The sequence below is a fragment of the Dermacentor andersoni genome, chromosome 7 (assembly GCF_023375885.2).
Source record: "Dermacentor andersoni chromosome 7, qqDerAnde1_hic_scaffold, whole genome shotgun sequence".
Lineage (NCBI taxonomy): Eukaryota > Metazoa > Arthropoda > Arachnida > Ixodida > Ixodidae > Dermacentor > Dermacentor andersoni.
In genome coordinates this window covers 82,582,190-82,603,503 of record NC_092820.1, presented here as the reverse complement: position 1 = coordinate 82,603,503, position 21,314 = coordinate 82,582,190, and the positions used below count along the sequence as shown (strand labels likewise).

The 21,314-nt window shown below is 42.4% G+C and overlaps 1 long non-coding RNA gene across 2 annotated transcripts; it reads left to right on the top strand.

The window, feature by feature from the left end:
• The first annotated feature begins 300 nt into the window (after window positions 1-300).
• On the top strand, window positions 301-20,960 carry LOC126534211 (uncharacterized). 2 transcript variants are annotated; one of them, XR_011895717.1, is made up of 3 exons: window positions 386-1,192; window positions 7,148-7,363; window positions 17,425-20,960. It is a non-coding gene; the product is annotated as an uncharacterized lncRNA (long non-coding RNA). The 2 variants fall into 2 exon arrangements; XR_008613253.2 differs by lacking the exon at window positions 17,425-20,960 and having other exon boundaries at window positions 301-1,192; window positions 7,148-8,484.
• The last annotated feature ends 354 nt before the right edge of the window (window positions 20,961-21,314 follow it).

The window sequence follows — 21,314 nt, the reverse complement described above, 5'->3', positions numbered from 1 at the left end:
ATCAGTTGATAGTCTGCGCTGTGTTTGTATATTCTTTCCAGCTGTGGCGTACCTTGCATAGGGAGCACTGGACATGAGCGAGAATTACGGATTGTAAGGTGCGCCACGACAAGGCAAATCAACAAAATACGACGATTTCGCCCAAGCCTCGGATCAGCTTCGGCCAGCTAGGACGGCTGTTGAAGGTGGACGTTTTTGTGTGTTTTTCAATGAATGGGCTCTAGCTACGACCGGAAACCCTTTGACTACGACTGCGTGCTGGCGCAATAACTTGAAGAACTTGACGGAATCGTGTAATTGCGTTGTCCACGAGAAAGTCATGCATTGACAACAGGATGGCGGCGCTTGTGGAACGAAACGCGAATCGAAACTAAAAAGTCCATGCTGCGTGATTGTTCAATCCAATTATTTTAATTTAGTACAAATTTCGAAAAGGGTGAGCGCAACGAACGCTTCAATTAGATTTTCTTTTGCATAATGATAATGTGAGCTGATAGCGAGAAAGAAGACTCAATCGATCCACGACAATCCATGCCAATCCGCGCTGTCCGTCGTTTCCATGGTCGTTTCTGTAGTTTCTGATGGTTTCTGTCATATGATTTCTGTGGTCCATGGTCTGGATAGTCGTGTGGTAATGTCGCGCGCTGTTCTGTGACGGCACTCCTTGCTTCAGCATTGTAGCGTTTCATGGCAGCTCTGTTTCAGGGTCGACGTTTTTTGGGGGGCCGTTCCCAGTGTAACTGTCCGTCGTCATTTGACGTGGTGTAAACAGTCACTCTTCTTTGTAGTCACGCATTGTCGCAGTGAGTCACTGCAGACGCCCTCCAACGCAATGGAGCAGGGTACGGCGGCGATAACGTGCAGCATCAGGGGTTGCCCCAACGAATTTGAACTGAGCGACCCGTCGCATATACTGTACGTTTGCACTGCGGACGACATCCAGTGCAAGGAATGGCTCGCCGTGATACCCAAAGTCTCACTTAGACACGTGGACGATAAACTGTGCGTGTGTTCGCTGCACTTCGACGATGGAGTGAACGTCAGCGGCGGCGCCATGCCGACCATCTTTCCGCCAGTACCCAGTCTGGGTGCGAGTACGAGCGAGCCACAACCGCACCAACAGAGCGAGACGCAGGACAGGGAACAAGCTATGGCTGGTCCGGCGACAACGATCAAACAGGAACTAGTTGACGTAAGTCCGCGTATCGCGCGTACCGAGAACGCGCAACACAGTTGTACGCGCTGATCGAATCAATTGAAGGCTTTTCCTTCGCGCCCGTTCGGTTATAGAGGCAGACTTCGTTGATGTGTGCAAATCTGAGTAACTCGTTCATTAAAGGCATCGAAGCTGTGTGGTTCTCACACCCTTTGGAAGTCGTAGGGGCCTGGCCTGCCACTGCCCGACAACTCCCGAAGGCTTCACAAACGTACCGCCGTATAGTGAACTCACTGTAACCTTACCGATGCTACCTACGCCGGCTCTATACCGATGCCTGCTGCACGTTCTTGCAGACGCCCTGGCCGTGCACCGTGTGGCACTCGGTATCGAATGTAAGTCATCGAACACCCAGTAACGCAGTCTGCGCAGGAACCCCGAAGCGGCTGTATGGGGCCGTTATGACCAAGGTAATAGACATTTAGCGTGTCCGCTATTCCGGCAAACGGGGGTGGTGTGGGCGGATTGCCGGATGGGCGGGGGCGTAAACGTGAGCGGCCGGAGTGATGCAGCTGCCTGGTGGCGTAGAGTTCAACCAGAAAAACACACTGCTAAAATTGCATTGACCCACTATGTCTTGCTTCGCTGCTGGCGCAAATTTTCAATATGGGCGCAATTGTGAACACAATTACACCGCTGTCGAAAATTTACCCCAGCAGCTAAGCAGAATATAGTAATTGGCTCTGTGTTTGTGTGGTTGAGCTTTGCACCACCAGCTGGTGCCACGAACCTGGCCGCTCACGTTTACGCCCCCGCTCAACCGGCAAACCGCCCGCACTTGCTGGAATACCAGAAGCACTAAAATTCTCTAATGACAAACCTTGTTTCAACGGGTGACCAAGGCGTTGGTGAGAATGCGCAGCCGGTGTCGGTGGAAGCGGCATATATGCATCGGATATAGCAGAGAGTTCGGATATAGTGAATTGGGCATCGGCAGACTGGACCCTTTCAACTTGTAAAAAAATAAGAGAGCTCCCTTATACAGTTTCCTTCACTGTGTTTGACATACGGGTATAAAAGATTTGCATACATTTGCGAAGGCTTTTTAAAGCGAAGCATTTTTTTTGCCTACCTACATGGGGTTTGTCGCGACTCAGGGGGTGTCTCATTGAGCAAAATGGGCTGATCGTCGAGAAAACCGGACTGATCCCGAAGAAGGTGTATATTAATAAAAAACTAATAACAGGAAAGTGTGACATCCACCCAATCGTAGCAATTGCTACAAAGGAAACCCACACAGGTTCCTCAAAAAAAAAAAAGCTTCGTAGTTAAAGAAAAAATTTGTCCTAGTCCGGGACTCGAACCCAAGACCACCACCTTTGTGGGGCAGCCGCTCTAGCATCTGAGCTAACCAGGCGGCTAGCACCTTGCGGGTTTCCGCAAAACTATTACGTCGGTAAAAAACCAAGTGGATCACGGAGACTATGACCTCAAACAAGAGAGATTGATGCTTGCACTGACCTATCCTGTTTACAACTGTGTTATCAAAAAATGGTGAATTGGTGGTCTGATCTTGACAGCATGTGTATGACATGTGTCCTCGCAAGGGTTTTCACTAATCTGGTTTGTAACATGGACTGGACTTAACGTTACTAGACTAGGTTGGGTTTAACCTGGAGGCAGTGCAACCAAAACCATTTATTTATTTATTGTACCCTCAAGACATACAGGCATTATCGAGGGGAGGGGTCAGTCGTTCAACATAAATGCAGTCATTTGCACATACGCAATTGAAAATTTCAAAAATAGGAACCAATATAATTTCTAATAGCAACGGCAAGTCAAACACTCATGCAAGGCTTGCGCAATAATTACGGTAAGAAAATACTATTGCAGCCCATTAAGACACTAAAAGATGAAGTTTCCTACCGACATAGAGAATCTTTACAGAAAAAAATGATGAAATGGGTTAAATTTCACTGGCAGGAGTTTCACGACAACGGTCACAGTTGGAAACACTAACTAATGAGGTGGAAAGACGGTTCTAGTCAAGGCTGGTTTTGGGCAGGAAAGAGTGAGAACATGTTACAGGGTTACAAAGCAGCAGTACGAAAGACTGACAGAATGCTACCATACTGCATGTTCAGCTGGTGGCAAAGTATGCACACAAAAATCCCAAAAGGGACTCTTTACAGGCCACATTACAAAATTGCTAGAGAAGCCCCATCATATAGCTTCCTGTTCAAAAGCCAAGTTTGTTATTTTTTGTTTGGGTTGTTGGTTTGTGAATTAAATTAGATGTAATTTTTTTGTTTGCATTGTTGTCTTAGGTATAGAAGCTATGAAAGCAATAAACTTTATATAAAATTTTTTACTCTTTCAAAGTTAGAATGTCAACAGCAGTAATACCGTTTTCAAAGCGATTTGGATGGACTAAGCATGTGTACTCAGTTTTTATTCTATTATGTAGACGGCTGCAGTGCCAACATTTGAAATCCGTGGTTATCTTGCCCCCCCCCCCCTTCCTTTTTTAACTACATAGATGCCAGCACTTTTTTAGTGCCTCGAAGGCCGCATTAATTCAGTCTTCATGTTTTACAACATAGATGGCTGTCATTTCGTCAGCGCTGGAGGGGTACTTTTATTGCGGTCTTTCTTTTCTGCTATATAGATGGCAGCAGTTGGTCAGCGCTCAAAGATTGCATTTTTGGAATAGTGAGCATTTTGGTAGATTTGGAAAGATGGCGTCTGTCAATGACAGCTTGCACGTGAGTCATGCATCTAAAAGAAAACAGCTGCTTGACTCTGACAGTGAAAGCGATGCAGTAGAGTTTTGTTCAAGCGAAGAGGATGATTACAATAGCCTTCTCATCACTTCTTCTACTGAAAGTGATGATTCAGAAAGCGAAGACAACATTGACTTGGCCCGACAGTGGTGCAGCGTGGACACTGACAGCCGTTCTCTGTATCCGTCCCGCTTTCCATTGCGCAAGAACACACGAAAAGCGTTCTTCTGTAAAGAAGATGGCTTCTTCGTAGAATCGCTGATGTTGAAACAGGGTAAAAGAACGCATTTTTCACTGTTTCTAAGTGTACTGTTTGTGGCAATGACAAGTACATATGTATTGCATAGTAAAGTGGCTGAATTACATTTTCACACTTGAAAAATGAAGCAGATTACTTGAAAAAATATTTTAGAAGGGTTTTTGAGGGAGTGAAGTTTGAAAATAAGCCATAAGATGAAGCAAAATAAGGTGACTTTTGGTCAGAATGAATAAAGCTCTTACGGGGTGAACGCTGTACACTCTGTATACTTCCAGCTCACGAATGTGCTTTATCAGCTTGAAACAGCATTCTTGACGGGAAAGTAGCAAGCGGAAAGTTTTCAGGAAAAGCAAAGGCAACCAAAAGAGATGTCTGTAATTGTTCAGGGGCAAGATACACTCCAAATGGTCTAAACTTTATCTAGAGTGTAGTAGTTACCGCAGCAAAGCTGAAAGATGCGCATGTTCAATGCAAGGCAGGTACTCCTGAAACGAGCAGCAGTACATGTAAATTTCGATTAGACATTGCACCCCTGCTTTCCTGTTGTACTAGGCAACCCTGAAGGGAATGCCAAAAACAATTCCATCGTGGGTTCTACGAGTGAATTATTAGGGACATTAGTGGTAGGTTGAAACCCTGCTCCTATCCTAAGATCTTTCTCTTGATTTCCATATCCCTTCATTTTCGGTGCTAATTAAACCGGTTTGCATGTGGTAATGGCAGCTACTCGATATCTATGGATTCTGCAAGATGTTACCAGATGGGCCAATGTGTGTATGTAAGAAGCACGGTTGTGTGGGCAATGATACCATGGCGACAAGGTGATGGCGCGATAGTGTTGACAAAGGTATGATGGTGTCGAAGGTGGCTCAAAGACGGCAGCAACACGACTATGGCGTGGCAGTAGCCAATTAAGAAGTCAGTGCACAGGGAATTGAGGTGAGTCTGGCAGCTACTCATGAAGTGCTCAGTTATGGAGAAAAAAAATACTTCATCAGTGCTTCAGTGTCCATGATAGTGAGCAGGGGGTAGTGTTTGTCTGGAATGATCCGAACTGGGCTGATCTCGAAGGCAGTGCACAATGGGACCTGTTGACAGGTACATATATACATCATCATCATCATCATCATCATCATCATCAGCCTGGTTACGCCCACTGCAGGGCAAAGGCCTCTCCCATACTTCTCCAACTACGCCGGTCATGTACTAGTTGTGGCCATGTCGTCCCTGCAAACTGCTTAATGTTATCTGCCCACCTAACTTTCTGCCGCCCCCTGCTACGCTTCCCTTCCCTTGGGATCCAGTCCGTAACCCTTAATGACCATCGGTTATCTTGCCTCCTAATTACATGTCCTGCCCATGCCAATTTCTTTTTCTTGATTTCAACTAAGATGTCGTTAACTCGCGTTTGTTCCCTCACCCAATCTGCTCTTTTCTTATCCCTTAACATTACACCCATCATTCTTCTTTCCATAGCTCGTTGTGTCGTCCTCAATTTAAGTAGAACCCTTTTCGTAAGCTTCCAGGTTTCTGCCCCGTACGTGAGTACTGGTAAGACACAGCTGTTATACACTTTTCTCTTGAGGGGTAATGGCAACCTGCTGTTCATGTTCTGAGAATGCCTGCCAAATGCACCCCAGCCCATTCTCATTCTTGTGATTATTTCAGTCTCATGATCCGGATCCGCAGTCACTACCTGCCCTAAGTAGATGTATTCCCTTACCACTTCCGGTGCCTAGCTACCTATCATAAACTGCTGTTCTCTACCGAGACTGTTAAACATTATTTTAGTTTCCTGCAGATTAATTTTTAGACCTGCCCTTCTGCTTTGCCTCTCCAGATCAGTGAGCATGCATTGCAATTGGTCCCCCGAGTTACTAAGCAAGGCAATATCATCAGCGAATCGCAAGTTACTAAGGTATTCTCCATTAACTCTTATTCCCAATTCTTCCCAACCCAGGTCTCTGAATACCTCCTGTAAACACGCTGTGAATAGCATTGGAGCGATCGTATCTCCCTGCCTGACTCCTTTCTTTATTGGGATTTTGTTGCTTTCTTTATGGAGGACTACGGTGGCTGTGGAGCGGCTATAGATATCTTTCAGTATTTTTACATACGGCTCGTCTACACCTTGATTTCATATATATATATATATATATATATATATAGTACCTGCAAATTACAATGTGGCTGCATTGAGGCAAGGAATGCTTCGCATCAAAAAGTCTGTTTCTTCACACAAGCCGCATTTATATGAATGCGACAGTAACATGTCGCATTCTTTAGTGCATCACGGTAATTGCTATGCAACAGAAATTATGCATGGCTCATCTGCCCTAGTCCAAAGCATGCCTGAACCTGTTTCTGGCAATTTGCATTCTGCCACCGATTGGAGGAGAGCAATGGTGGCAGCAGTCCTTCTTCCTCAATGTGACCCACCAGCATTTACGTGCACCGCACGAGACGACCTAGCTTGTCTCAAACTGATTGCTCCCATTGCATCAGTGTGATTCGCTGTCCTTGCACATTACCAGCATATACATGAATGTGATGCCCGAGAAATGCCACACGATGCGCCACTTGTTGCACTCCCATAAACACCGCTCCAGTTACCCGTCAGCCTGCTTCAGTGTTGCAACTGGCCTGACCTCCTGAGCCCTTGTGGCTTTAGCCATGTTCCCCCATACAGTTTGTGTAAATTGTCTTAAATAAGCACTGCAACAACAAGTGTAGTGAAGTTTGTCTTGCAATTAGTCTATTGAGAGTGGCTTGTTGGGCTAGTTGGTACATGGTTATACTAGGAGAATGCCAGCAAACTTGAGAGTAGAAAAAATCAGGAGGCAGACATAGACAAAGAGACAGGAAGGTGGCTGGACTAACAACTGAACTCCATTCATGAAAACGATTAGTCTATTGAGGGGCCCCCTCCTTGCTTTCTTTTTCCAGTTCGAGGATGGTGCACTGCAAGCCCTGACGGACTTCTCGGGGAAGAAACACGTACAGACTGCAGCATTTGATGCTGTGATTGCGGAGGTAGTCGGTATCCGGAAGGCCATGGAGCGGATGGCAGACGCACAGGAGCTTATTGCATCATTGGTCGCAACGCGCTGCGGATTGACATAGTGATTTTTTTTTTTTTTGGCTTTCTTTTTTCACCAAGTGGTAAGTGATCGGAGCTTTGGTATTTATGTCCATTATGTAGATTTCTTTATTCCACGCTTTTATTCTCTGTCAATTTTATTTAATTTTCATTGTTGCGTGTGTGTTCCTCTGTTTGCCAAGTGTATTCCTTTCAAGTTTTGGATTGTTCTCTTTTCTGTTGTTCTTGACACCAGTGATATTGTGCTTCATACTTTATCATTATATTTGTGGTTATTTAGTTGGTATATGTGCCTCTATGTTTATATGCATATACCTTGCATGATTACATTTTTAAAAGGCCTGTGGCAGCCGGTGAGTTTTAGGCATCTTGAATTTTTAACGCACTTAAAGAATGAGTGTATTCAATGGAACATTTTGTCTGAAGATTAAGCACGCTTAAATTTTCTTGCATGAAGTTGTTTTAAGACGGGAAGTTCTTTACCCTAGCAGTACAGAAAGCTGGGCCAACAGACTTTTTTCATAATTTTGAAGATTAGGTTTCATGCTAAGCCACGCTAATGGCGCATAGTCATTTTTTGTAAAGAGCGCATAAGAGCAGTTTGTTGGTCTTTATGACATGGAAGATGTAGATGCTGGTCTTTGAACTGTAACTGGTGTTGCCATTAAATAGGCAAATGTGTATTGCAGAGAAGTGCATCTGCCAATCAGGCAAAGGGTCCACATTAGGTAAATGTGGGTCACATTGGCCCCACACAGGGCAATGCTGGCACAATAATTGGCTGACATTGACCCAAAATTTTCACTACTTGGGTATATGAATCACGAACATTGAATTTGTCACATTGCATTCTGTCAATCCATTGTCATTTTGCTAGCAGAAATTTTCTCCCTTGTTGCTGCAAAAATGATTCAAATGGTTCCTTGTAGGTTGTGAGTTTCACATATGTCATAATGCTATTTGTGATATTATTCGAGAGCTACTGTTTCTTTAGGCAGGCATGAAATCTGTTGCACAGACTTTTTCAAGTGTCATCTGGTCAGGCACCATTGTTTATGTTAAAGGTGTCGGCGCTCAAAAATTTTCTGCCTGTCTTAGATGTAGTTGGAACCATAAATCTTGTCATTTGTGTAACACACTTTCTATAAAGTTCAATAAACCAAACACCCTTTTATGAAAGCCATTATAGCAGCTTATAAAATGTTCACTGTTTTCATGATACAGCACATACAAGTGGTTTACTTTATTATATATATGAGACGCCAGTTACAGAAGGCTGCTTTCAGCATTAAGGTTACATCTAAAGGCATGCATACATACACTGAAGTTGTAATGTTCCCAGCCTCACCAGTATCCATAAATTTTGGAGATAGAACCTTAGCACATTTACAAAGCATACCCTTTATGTAGTAGTAAGCCAGTTTCTCATTACACATCACAAAACACATCATACATTGTGCAAGCCTCATTTAGTTTCTGAATCAGTCATGTTATTGAAGGGTAAAATCTTCAGCTGTGAAACTTTACAATGTTCAGAATTTTTTCTTGCTCAAAATAACAAAGAAATGAAACAAGCTGCAAACACTGCCAGATAATTTGCATTCATCCCTCAATCTCTTCTGTGCGACTGTGAGCGAGAGAGCGAGGGGACCTCGAGGATGCACGAGGTGTCCACCTTCTGCAGAAGAAAACCATGTAAGAAGCAGCGGTTTTCATCATGTTTACAGCCCCCAATAAGCTCGGTAAAGTGTGCAAGGATGTATTATTGCATCCAGTATAAGCTCTAACGTTCAGTATGAGCTCATCTCGCCTATATGATACAAACTCGAGCAAAAAGTAGAGGGTGTATCGTTGTTCCATCAATGCACATCAGCTGCTTTTTGGGTGTGGTGTGCCTGCATCGGCTTGCAGGCACACCGCACCTAAAAGCCCTGCGAAATACACTGGCGTGCGAATGATCAGCAGTGTGTCATTGCGAAGCATGCTGTGCTAAGCATTAGCAGCCTAGTGTGTCGTGGCTTCACAAGATTGCCGCTTCACATCTGGAGGAAGCAATGACACGAAGCACGGGGACTGATGTGCATTGGTGGAGCGGCAAAACCCTCTGGACTTTTTCCTCATGCGCGTTGCACATCAGCGCTACCAGATTGACCTAAAGGACACTCCAGCCCCGTCCTGCAAGTTACAACTTGTACCGAACGGTGATAGCACATATAAGGTAAGCAGAGAAGTTGGAAGAGTGCACCAAGAAGCAAGCTCGCAGGTTCGTACGTTGCTGAAAATACAGTCTTGTGCAACATTTGGCACACACAAACAGATGCATTGAATGCATTAACATGTTAACTCAATGGAGTCATCGCCCTCGAGCCACCTGGTGAACTGCTACTAAGACTGCGGTTGTACCTTGCCTTTCTCCATCTGCTGCTGCTACATGCAAATAAATCGAAATCAAAGGGCACACAGTATTCGCGACGTGTACCCTGGCCACAAAGAAAGAAGAGATGTGTTGGCATGCCATCGATCAGCCCGTACGAGAAGAAACTGTTGTACCTATTTGCGACGACATGCTGGGCCAGGTACTGTACTAATGTGTCCATGGTTCTATGCACAAAAAAGTCCTTAAATGTCCCTTTTTTTTGCATATTAACCTCCTGAGTGTGAAGTGTTCTTCTGAAATGCAACAAATTTGTCTTATATAACCCATTACCATATCTTAAGTTGAAATGCGACTTATTGGTGGTATCAGTATTTCACATTTATATATTTCTTATATTAAAATGTATTCTATATATTCAAAAAAATTTTCACATTTCAATTTTAATGTATTTTTATTACATTTTAAAATCTGAACATGAAATTACGACTTAAGATAAAATATCACTAAGATAATTGGTGCTCCTCTGGCAACATGGCCTCTTTGTCACCGTTACGCACTTAGTTATCAACATTGAAGTCCCCTGTATCAGAGTTCATATGAAGTTCATGAATTAGCATCTTTCAAAAGATTGCACTGGTTGACCACGTTGGAAAACAAGAGAGGCAGGCTGTATTGACAGTCGATAAGCTTTGTTTCATATGCCATACAAAAAATCTATCATAAAACTTTTGTTTAATGACCTCTGAGTCGATGGTGCTACCATACCAATATGTGGATTTTTCATTGTCACAAATGATCTTTGGTATGACCAGGAGTGTGCAGTGGCAGCCAGATGGTTATAACTCAGTCATGTCACTCAAAGGGATGACAGAATTTTAATTTGTATTCATAAAGCGATCCTAACACAGCTTTTAACTTTAAAATTGCCAAACTACATTGTAAGTAAGCTCATTTTGAACCATCCCATCTGCTTTGCCCTAGCCGAATGTTATTGGCTGTTAGTGAAAGATGCTTCCACCACCACCATCTCAATTGTTTTGTAATAATGCAGGGAAAGCTTCTGGGAGTCGGTTTCCTGTTCTCTTCTTTGCTAAAATTGCAAGTGCTGAAGCATGCAGTATGGTCGCCAGTTGTCTTTGCAACACTTTTTACTCCGAGGACATTGGTGCATTGAAGCATTGACTTGCTTTTTTTTTCTGTTGAATTTAGATTGCCCATGTCTTTTTCTATCACTTTGTTTGGCCAAAATAAACATTTACGTGCAAGCACATGATGGCTTAGTTTTCTTCACTGCTTTATTAGCAATGTAAAGCATTCTAGTGCCACAGACATTGCTGCCAATTGTTTCTTGATGAAAGGAAAAATATGCTGCTCATTGCAAATTGTAGCTTGCTTGTGCTGCATACAAATTGTGCAAAAGTCAAAGGGCACATGACGCATTTTACAAGCATTTTGAGCTGTTTAAGGGCATTCTTGTTTCCGTTTCATTGACCAAATAAACATGTAGTGTGATGCTTTTGCTCGAATGTGACGGAGGAATCGTAAGGCGTCAGTACAAACACCACTTACAGTGGTATTGCGGGCGTTGCATGCACTGCCTTTTTTGTGCGAGATTCCAAGCACAGTAGAGAACTGAAGGCACCTTTTGTGTGTCATGTCATGTCATGTCATACATTCAACTCTGCTGTGACGCATATGCTTCAACTAAAGTTGGTAGACAAAAAGACAAGCTTTGACAGACTGCAGCATTGGAAATGCAACAATGAGTGCGCTGTCTCCAGGGATCTGCATATCAGTGTAGTACATCTGTGCATTTTGAGGGCTGGAAAAGGCTACTCCTGAAAAAAAAATTAATCTCCACTGCACAATGCCCACGTCTTACTCTAGATAGTAAAGCCCACACTTTTGATTGTGGCATTGATGATCTAGTACCTTATGCAGCTCCTATACCGAGCCTTCCATGCAGCATTTCCTCTCGGCACTTGGAATTGTGATGAACGCTCATCAACCAACATACTGTATAGACTTGTGTAAGGGCCGCACCCCCAACTTGGCACTCCAAAATTTGGAAAAAAGGAAATTTCCAACAAAGAAGCAATCGTGTTCAGTGCCCCAATGCCGTGTGCGCGCATTGACAAATTTTCGGATGCTGCGCACTTCCGCGTGCTGCTGCTAGATGGTGAGAGCTGCGCATTGACCTCTGATGTAATAGGGCTTCCAGGGATCTAGGGTGTGCACAAAGAAGACTGTGCTGGCACCATTTTGACCAAGAGGTTCAGTCCCGTGTAGGGGTCGCACCTCCTCAAAATTGTGGAAAAAAAGTACGGCTAGCCAGCCACCACCAACAACAACTGAACATGACGTCACTCTACTAACCCGTTAAAACTAACCTGCCGAAGATGACGAGGCCACTTTTGGCAAACATTGGCCAGCCTTTCCGAGGCACCTTGTCCCTGTTTATAACTCTTATTTATTTATTTTATTTATTTTGTGATACTGTCAATCCCCTCAGGGATTTTTACAGGAGTGGGTTAGAAGTGCCTGTAGACATTGTACTACAGGCATTTACATAAGGATACAAAAGGGTACTTAGTAAATGTAGAGTTTCATGGACCTATGTTGACAGCAATAAGTATGGCAAAAACATAACGCACAAAGAGCTTATTTCAATTGCATATGATTTGCAAAGAAACAGAAAGGAAGAAAAGAAGGAATAAGCATGAGATATACAATTGATAGCATCATCCATCATTTCACATCACACATTTCCAAAAACATTTGGTAATTAGTACAATGATAAAGACAATGTTGATAACATCACTTAGTCATGAGTGACAGTACTGTTGGGCAACAAATTCAACAAATTTGTCAACAGTGTGCTGTGTGACTACCGTCTGGGCTAAAGCATTCCAATCACGAACAGCTCCACAAAACCACAATACCACAAAAGAGCTTATTAGGCATTCAAAATGCATTGTAGTGCATTCTCACTTGTCCTTCTATGCCCGGAATTTGTTTGAGAGCCCCCATACCAAGAAAGGCGCCATTACTTTCAATTCTTTTTAAAATGTGACTCTTACTTCTCGCGATTCTAAATAGTACTTGGCATCCAAAAGTGGTTTCGTCGCATTTCGCATTGTAATCGCAAATCGAGACACAAGTAAACATAGGTCCCCGGCTTATAACGTTGGGGACAAAAGCCAACAATGGCAGATGGACAAAAGAATGAACCGTGAGAAGAATAGTTACAAAAAATGTAGCCCCAGAAGACAATGTATTGCCAGTCAACTGCGGGCAGTGCAGAACATGAAGCAGCGTCTGCAGGAAGAGGCCAACTTCTAAGAATGCATTTTGCAAAAGCATGTTTTACGATTCTTGGTAGCCAATTGTGGATTGAAGGTAGACTTAGTGTTGCTCCAGTTTGAAAATTAAGCATTTACCAGCCCTTTTCTTGAAAGTGACATTTGTTTCGTGCATGCTTTGTGACCTGCCTTGACTTGATTTACAGTCTCCAGTCTGAAAATGAGACCCCTGTGGAAAGGGAAGAGGAAGCAATACAGAATTAGAAGCAAGGTTGCCAAGAACACAACATCTTTGCAAAGAGTCGGATGGTCACATCACACGACTATGGCATCTGTCATTGTTTTGGGACATTAATTAACAAGTCAATCAGTAGACATAGTCGGTTGACTCAGCTGGGCTTTGTAAGTTGGTATGAATCAGGAGGACTGCCGTCGACATGGCTTAGTGAGCTCATCGGTAGCAAATAAGAATGTGAGAACTTATTTTGACATGATTGTTGTAGTAAGCAATAAGCCACAACGATTGTAGTGGGTTGCATTATTATGCAAGTTACACTTTTTGAGCTGAAGAGCATTTATTTGAGAGCCAGGCAGAGGAAATTTTCTTGCTCTTGCCAAAAGCACTGATTAGTTGTCAATTGTCAAGGAATCTGGCGGTGGCTGTCAAGCTTCCTGTATGATCCTCATAAAAGTGAAAGGTGGCAGGGGCTTCATATAGTGGGGAAAAAAAAAAAAAAACATTTGCAGTTGTTACTTTATGTAGACTAAGTGGAAATTTCTGTAACTGTTTCCAGACTATTTGCTGCCCCACTGCAAAACTTGTGGGCTTTTTTATGATAAACTAACAAACCCAAACTGCAAAAAAAAATATACCAAGAGAAACACCCAGTTTATGGTTTTAAGATCTAATTGCATCTATCTTGACTTGCAAAGATTGTCTTGCATCTTATGGAATATTCTAAAATGTTTCATGTTGGGAAAACTCAACCTTATAGTTTTTCCACATGAATAGATGCAGTTGTGCATTTGCTCTTGAATTCATGCTGCCATATTTTTTGCAGATTTGTTGCACTTTCATTTACATTCTATCATTTGTTGCACCATCCTCCTGCTGTACATTTCACCCTATTTCGGTTTACGTACCCTTCTATTTACACTGAGGTTTTCTATTGCAATTACATTAATATACACACTCGGTGTAGCATTCTTGTTTTGTAATAATGCCTTACACATATGGTTCAGACACAGAATTTCTGACACAGAGGTTTTCTCTTGTAGTAACTATTGTGATACTTAAACTTGTATGGATATTGCTATTTATCTTGAAGTATTTATGAGGATGACATTCAAACTTGCAATGTGTTTGAGCAACTGTTGGTTTCAAAACTGTGGTCTTTTTATTTTTATTGCTTCTGGTCATGCAAAACCAATTAACACATTTGTAGTAATTAATTTTTTTGCTGTGTCATTTGAAGCTCCTGCTACTGTACTTGACCTTTCTGTTATAATGCCTCAAGGAATTGTTGGTATACATAAATGAAATTAACAGTTTTACAATAACATACTCAAGCAAACAAAAAGGTCATCATGAAGAGAAAAAAATTAGAAATTAATTGAATACACATTTTTCATGATAACTGCTCACCAACTAGCTCTCATGTATCCAACTTAAAGCTTAAAGGCCTTTTGCGCACTAAAAAAAAATGTTAAGCACTCTCAGTGTGCATGTCTGTACGTTATCGAATTGAGTTTAATGTACGTAGCGTTTGCACACACTAGGAAATAGCATCAGACGTGGCAGAAATGGTGGCTGCTGCTTCAACAAAATATTTTGATGGCTGTGCTCTCACTGTAGTTTCTCCAAGTAAATAATGATTAAGACTTTGTATTCTTTTCACTCGCCTGAACTGCGTGTTATAAACATCTACCTTCGCCAATTTCTGAGATTGTTCAGTGACTGCGAGGGCGCCATTTTGCAGTGGTGCTTTTTTCATTCTTGGGGGTTCAAGCAATGCCCCGCCCCAGGTGGAGCATCCAGAACGGCCACTCACGAATGTAAAAAGCGCCAAAAGGTCAAAGCATCAAAAAATGCATTGCTGCGAAATCTCGGCCAGGATATCTGTAGTCCTGATGAGATGCATCACCAGAGAAATAAGTTGGGGCCAATGATATTGTCTTGTCTCGGGACAGGCTTGACAACAGGCATCAGATGATGCAATCCCTGCTTATGCTTGCATTTTCATTCCCATACATTACACCAACAGTCTCGCTGTGTTCCATATCATTGAACTTTTCTCTCTAGAAATCACGCACATCGTAATGTTATGGAAAGTGCTTGTGTTTAATGTATGTGTAGTTCCGTACACTATTTGAAAACTAACGCAGCTCTCTTACCTGAGGAGTTGCAGCGAGATCACTACACCAGGTGAGGGTGAATTATGACAACATTGCACCTTGTTGCTGCACCTGCCTTCCCTCAATGCATATGGAAAGCATCTCATGAGATCATAAGACAGCTTTCACTTTTGACTTTGTGGGGCTCCACCATTGCCTGCGTCTCACACATGAATGGTGTCGCATCCCAAGTGTCGCTGTAACACTGTCGATGCTTTGTATGCAGTTATGTGACTGTATTGTCACTATGAGTTCTTGCTTTATTTAACAGTGCTTCTCTCCATTTCAGGGCCTAGTTGCAAGCTGCATGGCATGGAACCAGCGACACATTTGGAAGCATTGCCCAAAAATGAAATGTCTGCTGTTTTGCCTCCTATGCATTTGCTTCTGCCATTCTAGCTCTGTTGTTACAGAATGACTTCCTTCCAAGCTAGCTGGTGCATATGAGAAAGCTTGTGCAACCAAAGGAAGTTAGTTCAAGTAGAGAGACTTTGTGCATCCTAACTTCTTGAATAGTCTTTGTTTGTTTGTGACGGTTTTCTTGATGCTTAGCTCTGTATCACCAATGGCAGTTGTAGGCAACGGCCGCTGTTATTTGACGTACCTGTTGTCAATAAGAACTGTTTCTAGTTGAAACATGAAAGATGTAGAGTGGTCGCCAGGATCTAGGACCTCAGCAATGCTGAAATGTTGGTCAGTTGGTCACTATGTTACACCTGCACTGATACTGAATAATTGTTGGCACGTCCCAATGTTACTTCAGTGGCATCGTAGACTTTGCAGAAGGTTCAGCTGACTGCTAAACCCATAGGTGGGGCTACAAACTGAAGGTGCAATAACTTTAATGCTGACAAAAAAAAAAATCTTTTTTGCAGTGTATTTTGCAGTCTTCAAGTTAATGTGGATACAAATTCGCTTCATTACAACATTTTATTATGAAGTGTTGCCCCGTGCCATTTTGCACAGCTTTCTGTACAAATCAAATGACGCATTTCCATGTTCAAAGGATAAAAGCATGCTTATTACTGTCACTTCACTTGGCTTTTTTCCATTGGAAATCTTTGAAAATATTTTGGACCAGTGTCGATTTCTTGAGGAGTGTTTCACAATGCTAATTTCATAATGTATTGGCTGGCTTTAGCAGCTTGAATATGCGGGTCTTGTTTTGTGTGTGCAGCAAGCTGCATTTCTCGGTGTACTGAATCATATAACGCATTTACATTTGTGCACTTTGTTTGGGCCGTGAACTTGTGTTATGTTCTCTTGAGTTGTCTGTATTTACTGTAACACCTAGCTGACTTTTTTAGATGAGGAATAATGTTGCATAGATGAGGAATAATGTTGCGGCACTTGCAGGAGTTCACCGTTAAAAAATGGTGCTGTTGTTGCATATAGCAGTGAGCATCACTTAACTTGTATGACCTGGCAGCTGTGTTAAGTTGGGACAGTTGGCTAGGTTTCAACACTGTTCAAACAGCTCTGTAGACAGGACTGAGCTAGTGCTCAACTGTCAACTGGTGTTTATTCAGAGAAAGACATGTAGGTTCGTGTGGGAAGCTGGTGGCACAATAACACAATCAGGTTTAGGAGGCACAACAGCACGTGTAATTGAACAGTACACTTGTATTAAGGAGAAGTGCACATCAAGCCACTTGGGGAAATTACTGAGGCAGCAGAGGTAGCATTGTTGGGCAACTTGTGTTGTGTGAGTGTAGCATCAGTGCGCCTTACAGGCAAAGCTGATGTTTCTTTCCTGTTCCAGAGGGGACATGGGTGACGTTACGTTTCACATTTCACTTCCACATTCTTGTGCTTATTTTGTTTTGTTTGGTTACTGTCACTTACCTTGATATGCTGGAGGGGGGGTATCACGAACATGTATGTGTTTCATTGTGTAAACATTTTTGTATTTCTCATGAAGGGTGGCTGACAAGCACATGTTTTTGCATAATATATATGTGTGTGTGTGGGGGGGGGGGGTACCGTCATTTCAGCACTGTTTATATGATTTAGTGTTTGCTCTTGAAATGCAGTTTTCTTGCCACTGCAGGAATGGTGCTTAGTGCTAACAGCCCTGGCATGCCTTTGCATTCAGCAACCGATGATGACAGGGAGGAAACCGAGGCATCATCAACTGACATGGGTAGGCTCTTCAAGTCCCAGTGGATACCGCGTCCCTGCCCGATATTCAGGAAGCAGAGGATGGTGAAGCTGTTCTCCTGCCACCTGTGCTCCTTCTCCACGATATATGCCTACAAGCTGAAGAACCACATCGGAGCTCACAGCGGAGAGCGACCGTTGTGCCACGTGTGCCTACTATCGTTTTCAGACATGTACGGCCTGAGACGACACAGCTTGACGCACACGGGAGAAAGGAAGTACAAGTGCAATCTGTGTTCCTACGCGTCGGTCACGGCCCCTCTCTTGGAGCGTCACTTGCGCACCCACACGGGCGAGAGAAATTTTCCGTGCAGCCAGTGCCCCTATGTATGTGCGAGGCAAGATACCCTGAAGAGGCACATAGACAGGGTGCACATTCGTGGAATCAAAACCGAGAATGAGCTTATGTAATTTGTTGAATCGGCAAAGCTACAAAGTTTAAGAGCAGGTTGGTTTGGCGCTGGTGTTGCTTTTAGAAAGTGGTGACCTTTCGCTCGACCAATGCCATGTTACTGCCATGTTAGGTTGAAGAAGTGTTCCAATCGTATGGCTCAAAATGAGAAAAAAAAAATGCTGGCAAGTTTAGATGTTGCAGTGATATAGTACTGGGCCTCTTGCAACTATGATTTCTTTTAGTCATTGCACTCCCCTGCTCTTGTTTCCATAGCTGTGGGACATAGCAAAGGGTGGTTGTTTGATTTGTAGAGCCACACAAAAAATGTTTCAGAAGCTCCTTGCTTATGTCCAGTGGTAACACAACTTTCCTGGCAGATTTCTTTTCAAGAACAACGAAACCCTTATTGCCAGAACAATGCACTTTGCAAAATTACCACTAATAGGGATATGTGAATAAAACACGTAATTATGTTGCAGTAGTTGTGCAGCAGAAATAATTAAATACTGCACTCATATAGTAATTGCACAGCATCAATAAAACATGCTGATTGGCAAAGGCTCACACTATTTAATGATCTAAACAGAATTTGTAGACTGCCAGGCTCACACTATTTAATGATCTAAACAGAATTTGTAGACTGCCAGGAAGTTAGATCTCCAGGAAGTTTGTTCTAATCCGATATTGTCATGGGAACAGTAATATGAAATGTATTTATTATCCTAAAGGTTGAGTCCAGAAAATGAATACATGTGTGTTGCCTTGCATGTTGAACCAGAAGAAAGTTTGAATGCTGCATTATGGCTAAAGAGAAAGCTTGAATGCCACATTATTGCTTATAAAATGCCATCTTAAGAACTCTAGTCTAAGCGTTCTTGTACTGCATCAGATGACTTCATTGAAAGGTTGAGTGGTTAAAAGAGGATAAAGGGCAAATAAGTGCATTTTTTGTAGTAATGAATATGTTAAAGTTTCATCATTCTCCAAAGAAAAGAAAGACTGATTGCCAATATTTATGGCATATTGTGGAACCCTTGAGTGCATTTTTAGAGTGCACGGAATTGCTGGTGTCGCAACAGTGCTTTCAGGGGAGCTCCTGTTTGTACACGAGGAAGCCCCATTAATGAGTCACGACATCCTAGTCTGCTTGTGCTACTACAATTACTGAACATTTATTGAAGTCAGATAAAGGAACGCTGTTTGTGTTCATGCATCATGCAATTACTCTGTTTTATGATGTACCATATTTATTCAAATATAGGTGACCGTTCTTTTAGAAAATGTTACCCATAATGAGCTATCAACCTATATTCATGACCAAAGAATCTGGACTTACATTTGTGAACAAAGTTAGCAAAAGTACTGATCTAATGCAGTTACTCTGTCGTGCCTGCCAGTCTGGAGATTATCCGGACTGGCTTTAAGAAATGCTGCATATCCAATGCGTTAAACGGCCGACGTCTTTTGGGGTGCTGAGGACGCCTGCGAAGTATCCAACGAGGACGACTTCCCGGGCAGTTCTAATGAGGATGCAGCTTGTGTCATTGACTAGTGACATTTTGTAGCCGAGTTTATAGCAAATTAATGTTTGTCATGTTGAAACTAGTATTTCTTGAAATATAAGGGATGACCTATATTCGAATTAAAATTGTTTTTCTTTTTCTCCTATATTCATGTTCGACATGGTTTTGAGTAGATACAGTGGTTTGCAAAATCACAAATTACATATGCGCATTGAAGGTAGATGTAAGCAAGTAAGCATACAAAGAGGACTTGCTCGTGGTGAATGTTAGTGCCTGTGCTCATGTGTCCATGAGCACCACCCACTGTGCCACTATCATTTGTACTCAGGCCGCAGTAGTGGAATAACTTGTGTGAAGGCCTGTGGTTGTTCATTAAGTTGTGATCACAATGTCGGAGAAATTGGAATCTGGCTGAAACTAGGTGTGAGAAATACTCCTCATGGGCTAGGTTGTTTTTACATGGTGTACAAGTATAGTCGTTGCAGAGCAAGGCATGTCCAGGCCCCATTTTCACTATTGGAAGAAGATGGTACTGCAATTTTTGCTTTAATTTGTTGTGCTTGTAGACAGCTTTATTCGAGAAAATGCCAGTTTGACCTTTTATCTACATTGAGATTTCTTTTGGTATCATGTAAGTGCTTGCTGCAAAGGAAGCAAATGTGCCTCATTCCAGGATTCAGTTTGAAGAAAGTGCAAAAGTAAGAACGCACTAAGCAGGGGAAAACAACGATGCATCTGCATCCTTATCTTTCCTTGCTTTGCGTTTTTCTTTCTTTTTTGCCTTTCTCAAAATGAATTCTAACTTGTGCATTTGCAGTTTTCATTCCAAGTTTCATCTATGTTTTCATGAAGCATTTTGTTGTCTGACCACTGGATAGTTCACATCGGTGCTTTCCTAGTAAAATATCACTTCGCACTCTTTGACTATAAATTTTATAGGGAAATTAGCCAGTGAAATTCCACATCACTTGTTAACATTGCTAGGCAAACGATTTTTTGTTGTCTCTGCACTTGTGGCATTTTCTTGATTTTGAATTTACTTTTATTATGAGCGGATTGATGGTTTCTGCCTGTGACATGGTACTTTGCATGCTCCAAAAACCTGAAGTGGTCACGATTGGTTCAGAGCCCCCCTTTTCCCTTATGGTGTCTTGTAACCAACTCTGCAGCTTCAGGAGTGTTTAACACCACAGCTTGCTTTCACCTGTTTCCATGTCATCAGTGCACTCATACAGAATGAATTTCTGTATGAATACAGTGAATGCATATTTGCATTTCTCAAAGGTTCTGCATGCCTTGAGAGCATTTGAGCTCTAGTGTGCTGGAGCACACTGTTCGGTCTGTTTTTGATCCTTTATTTTCTGTTTTGCCTAGTGTTGTACCACTTTTCAGTTTACTTGCATGTTATGTTCTAATTATAAGTGTGTGTCCTTCTTGGCTTTTTATTGTTAAATGCCAAAGAAACGTTGCAGCTCCAACTGAAAAATAAAGGCATTAGAATGTTGTCAACACCTTGACTAAATCTGTTCTAAATTTCTGGTGATCACCTTATCTCCGTAACAAGCCTGCAAATTTCACCACTTGTCCAATTGCATTATGTGACGCTACTGGCTTGTTAATTCCTGATGAATGTGAGAATCGGCCAGCTATGTCCTGATAGCACAGACTGTGTGCACCATAAGAGCCTTCATATAAAAGGAGCGGTGAAAGTTCACCATTGCGATCAGATCAGGGAGTATGGTATGTGGCTGCCAATCGAATGTCATGCCTTGAGAGTGATGTGATATAGTAAATCTGTGGATTGATTCCAAAGTGAGCATGTCCACATGGCAACTTTGGTTTCTCAATGAAAACTGTATCACA